Genomic DNA, 6,195 nt, shown 5'->3' on the forward strand with positions numbered 1-6,195 from the left:
CTAAAGAGCAACGAGAATAATTCTACTATGATAAAAGAGGATTACAAATTCACTCAGCGTTTCACTCACTTCCCAAAATTCAAGTACACCAAATATCACTTTCACTCAAGTATCTCTCAAACACTAAAATATTTCTCACAATATTAGAACAAGGGAATATACAATAAGCTAAGTATTGGTGTGTCTTACAATGACTTAGAACATTTCTATTTATAGCCAAAGCTCTTGAAGATTATGTGACCAAAAGCAAAGAGCATTAATGTTAGTTTCACCATAACCACTTCTTTTACTTGGCTATAAATTTTCTCTTTCTACATTTAGTCATTCTTTGCTACAATTTCTCTCTTTCTTCAAGATAACATTTAATCACTTCTTTTTAATTGGCTACAAAAGGTGTCATCATTCTCTTTTTCTTTTACTTGGCTACAATTTGCCTACCTTAGTGTTTATTAACTATAATGACCTTTTTCAGTAATCGCTAATAACAAACTGTCACAAATACCCTACTTTTATAGTGTTTTTGGATATTTGAACTTTGAATCCTAGGTCAGGTTAGAATAGTTATAGAATTATCTGTTAGTTTGATATATATATATATATATATATATATATATAAACTAATTTTTTATATATATATATATATATATATATGGTTTAATAGTTGAAAATTGGATGACCGACCATTTATAAGCAAATAATTGAGGTTTTGTTTGGGAGTTATGAGGGAAAAGGAAAGAGAGATGAAAGGGTTAGAAAGTGGGAGGAATGGAAAATGAAGGAAATCCTCATCTTATTTGGGAGTATAAAATTTAGAAAAGGGATGATAAACTAATGATGATGTAAGAATATTTTTTTATTTTCCTTTGAAAATGTAATTAACATGAGAAATGGACAATAATGTATAATTATATAATATTACTAAAAATATTTAGCTATTTTGACATTTTATCTCAAAAAAACCCTAAAATTGGAAAACTTTAAAAATAGACACATGAAGGGTTTTGGAGGGTTTGAGAAACCTTCCAAAACCTTTCCCTCTTCTTGATCCAACTCCCAGACAAGGGCAAGGCTTTACAAAGTCATTTATTCTCTTCTTTTCCCCTTCAAAACTTCACACTCAAACAAAGCCTAAGGACATGAGTGAAAGCCGAAAATCCAACTTGTTTAGCCCTAAGGATATGTGACCCACCTAAATATGGGTCAAAAGTTGTTGGTCTAAATTTGTAGTTTTATCCGCACATAGCTAAGTGATGGAGTGTCAATTTTGAGAGAGAACTTTGTTTCTTCATACTTTCATCCTTCTTTAATGCACTCACAACAATTAACCGATCCAACTACTCTTACATTTTTTTGTAATTCGAGATCAAGACATTTTGAATGCAACGAGAAAAGTTAGAGATTACCCACCTAAATTTATGTTTAATTATAAAATATTAAACAGTGCAAACAATATATTCATATGTTACTAAATTGTCCTACATGTGTTTGTAACTTTGGAGAATTAATACATTGGACCTTGTGATATTGACACAACAATAGATTTATATAAGGTTCCTTTTAAAAATTATTATCTTGGAAATTTATGGAAATTATTAATTTTTTAAATTGCCCCAAGATGGGTTCGAAAAATATTATTTATTATTTTAGAGAGATTATTAGTGGAGGTTTACCGTAAGCCAGAATACACATGTTTTTTTTTTACTTATCAAACAACCTAAGTATGATCATAATGTACTTATATAATTTATGTCTTCAATAATATCATCTATACAAAACAACTAGAAACATATATTTGGTAGATAATTAAACTCCTCCAACCTAAGAATATTGGTCTAACGTTTGTAAAGATAAAACACACTTTGATTATTATTTTTTACTATGAATGAGGGTACTCCCTTGATTTGAGAAAAAACACCTTACTTACACAATTTATAGGTGAACAAATAATTGATTAAGTAATGAACATTAAATCTTAAATGCCTAGTTTTGTTTGGTGAACACCCAACTTAAAGCTTTTGTTGATCGCTAAGTTGCCACTATGGTAGTCATAAAGGAGAACCTACTTTCATCATCTAAATTTTCACTTTTATAGACTGTAATAATAGGACTGGATCCTATGTCCTATAATAATATTCCATAAAATAATATAAAATATTAATTTATTTTTTTATAATTTGTTTTTTTAATTAAATGATGTATTTTGATTAGCTTGAAACACTAATAAAATAGAAGATCTTCATCCGTAATAATTTATGTGAGATATTGTTATATCCTTAAATACTTAAACCTACTCTCTTTCCTTATCTCTACCACTTCTATGTTTCCTAGCCTCATTTTACGAGAGTACATATCTTGTCCCATAATAGTGTATATTGTATGTCATGACTTTGTTATTAGTTAAAAATATATATTTAAATTAAAATTTAATTTTTAAGTATTTTTCTAACCAATCACAAAGGCATGATATATAGAGTGACACTCATTATAGGACATCATGAAGCATATGCTTCTAGATGCATTATATACAATTTTCCATAATTTTAAAAGTTAGGATATATTTTAGTTTTCAAAATTTTGTCTGTATTAATTTGATTACTAAAAAGTTAAAAAAATCCAAAATAATCTTAAAATATATCAAATGTGAATTAAATTAGTCATTTTATATATATAATAGACTATTTTGACTTATATGCATAATGTTTGAGTACTAGTTTGAAGTTTTATTTTTGAGATCAAATTGATACGCGTGAAAGTTTACAAAGGAGAAAAATGAGTATTCATTGTAATTTTAATTCTTGATGAATTTATATATATACACACGGTTGCTGAAAAATTTTAAACAGGAAGAAAAAAGGAAATGTTGTATATTATTGTGTGTGTAAAATTCATGTTCTTTTTTCAAAATAAATGTTTATTTTTAAATAAAAGGCTTAGAAGTTTTTTTGGTTATCTTAGAAAAAAATTTAGATGAGTAGTAAACGGTTTTGATTTTTTCTCATTTGTTTAGTTAGGCTTCTAGAGAAAAAATATTTCTTAAATAAGTTAAAAAAAAGTTATAGAAGAAGCTGAAATATCACATTAATTATGGTTAGTGAGGGTGTAAAGTGGAACATATCCCATGTGAATTTTAAAGAGAGATAACGAGTATAAATATGGAGTTGCAACTTTAGGGAGAACTTTACCCTAATAAATAATATCTTTATTAGAGAGTTACTTTCACATTGATGCTACGAAGATATCTGGTCAAATACTAAAGAAGAAGCTAGAATATATAACTTTTGGTAAGAATGTTCTTGATGCCTAATTTTTATTGAGACAAAATCATTCACACAACTATATACTATATATTTTAATGTTTAAATAACATTCAAACAGTGGCGGATCTTCATCAAAATTTTAGGAGGGCAATAATATTTAATTAAAATAATTAAAATTAATTAAATTATGAAAATATAAAGAAATATACATGATGAGACTAGAGATAAAATTTTCAACTATTTCTTTTTCAATATAAATCGCTATGTTGTCTGCAAGAAATTCATCCTCTATATTACTACATAATTTTGTTTACTTGATTTCATTGTCGAAAATAATATTTATATAATAGTTGAACCATAATAACTAAAATAAGACAAATTACTTGGTAATGCAATATATGACTAATGACGTATGGTAGAAATTTTCAAACTTGAAGGGCTATCGAGACCAAGAATAAAATGTTAATATTGATTTAATATTGAGATCTCAAACTAATCTTCATTGCTCATTGAAACACATTGAGTAAAATTTGGACAAAAAATATATATATCAATATTAAATTACTTATAAGTATATTTAAGATATATAATATCAATACATAAGTAATTTCTTTTATCAACATTTAAACGTGTAAGAGAATCTGATTCAACATGTATAATTTTTAAAAGAACTACACAAGTTGCATTATATTTATTTATCAAACAAATTAAAAAAAATATGTGAGTTCCAATTAGTATATCCTTAAATACATTATTCATGTGTAGGTAAAGAGAGTACATCTACTCCAAAAAGTATGTAAAACTCTGTGTCACATTTTATAATTTAAAAGTTTAATAATCACATATTTTTCTGACCAAACACAACAAGTGACACATGAATAACCATACTTTGTGGGACAATAGATGTGTTCCCATACACAAAAAAAGTAAACAAAAAGTAATTAATAAAATTAAAAAGAAAAATCCAGGGGGGGCAGCTGCCCCCCTGTCCCTTCCAAGGTCCCCTCTGCATTCAAGTAATTGAACATATGTAATTTTATTCAATTTTATCTATGTGTCATCATATAACAAACAAGTTTTTAACCTTATCCATTGTTTTAAAATAAGTTTAATGTTTATTTCAATAAAATAATAATTCCTACCCATACACGATATTTTATATCAAATTTATATAATTCTCATTATAATTTGCAACACCTCATTTTCTAAGTACTTAAGAGTATCCTTAATTGAGCAACTCATTTATTATCTTCAAATGTATTTCATATTTTATTTTATAATTGTTTACATTTTCCAATAAAATTTTCACTCCAATTATATAACTCACATTTTTGTCATTAAATGGACCCTATTATTTATCTACTTTGAATAGATATGGCTATCCCAAACCATCTCCCGAACCGATAACAATTAAGAAAAAATAGATAAGCATTCACTCAAATGAACATTGCTACGCTCACGTGTGAGCCAGATGATGTGCACATCATAGTCATTATATTGCATTTCTCATGATTACAAAAAATTGCAATAATTGTAATTGTTATTATGATATTATTAAGAAAACTTCCGAAATTGTAATATTGAATATAATTTTAAAACACTTATAATTTGACTGGTTCAACAGCTCAATAATGCATCAGTCAATAAATGAAAAGGGACAGTACCTCACTTGGTGAGTGACCCTTTCTTAAGGTTTAAAGAGAAGACTTTCTAAATTTACTTCAACTTAGTCACTCTAATTTCACTTCACAAATTCTCATCTCAAACAACCACATACATACATATATATATATATATATATATAATATGGTATAATTTTACTTTTCTATTTTGCTCTTAATACTTTTAAATTTTTACAAAAATTATATAATCATATGTAATAACTACCAACATATTAACCAATTCTCTCACATTAAGTTAAACATTACAATAAAACAAAAAATTATAATATAAAAGACATCTATTATAAATAATACAACATAAAATATACTCAATGTAAAAAAGATATTCTAATTCTCCAAAATAAAATATATAAAACTTGAATATTTAATATCATAAAATATAAATATGGATCGATAGAGACACTAGTATATAAAAGAAATATTTTGCTTTCACTTTTGTGCTTTATTGTTTATTTTGATTTTGCCATCTGAATTTGAAATTTTGGTATTTAGGAAAAACTTCTTTATGAAACCAGCATGCAACTAGTTGAATAAAACCTACATTAATGTCATTCTTCTCATTCATTTCTTAATCATATATTCGTTTAAATATTTTATTATAAATATCTAAATACAATCTTTAAATTTCAAATGTAAAAATCACATACCTAAACATTATATAAACCACTACTCTATTTGATATACTCAACAATTGGTTTCAAGTAGTACATGTTTGATTCCCTTTAAGCAAGGTTTCGGTTTGAGTCTTGTAGATGGAAAAAATATCTGCAGTTAGCCCCGCGTAAATTGGATATTCCCAACTCGGACAGGATTGCCTCAAGTACAAATATATATGTAGGAAACCAGAAAATACTCAATAGACATCAAACCTCCACGACAGACACATAAATAATTAAACAAGGAGATAATTATTTTATTAATATTTAATTAATTAAATAATAATAAAATTAATTAAGTATTAAATAGCAGTCAAATGAATAATAAAAAATAAATATAATATTACATGTACTTTTAGTTAAACTCACCATCACAAGCTACAAATTTAGATTTACTTCCTCTCATCTCGATTATAAGCACACTAAAAAACCATCAATATTTTTTGGTCTTAAATATAAGTAAGTTTAATTATTTTTACACTTTAAACAATCACTTTTAATTAAAACAATTTTTTATAACACAGGTCAAACAATTATATATTATAATTTTTTTAAATCAAAGTAACTATTTTTTAACTAATTTACTTAAGGTAATTAAGT

The sequence above is a fragment of the Lupinus angustifolius genome, chromosome LG07 (genome assembly GCF_001865875.1).
Source record: "Lupinus angustifolius cultivar Tanjil chromosome LG07, LupAngTanjil_v1.0, whole genome shotgun sequence".
Classification (NCBI taxonomy): Eukaryota; Viridiplantae; Streptophyta; class Magnoliopsida; order Fabales; family Fabaceae; genus Lupinus; species Lupinus angustifolius.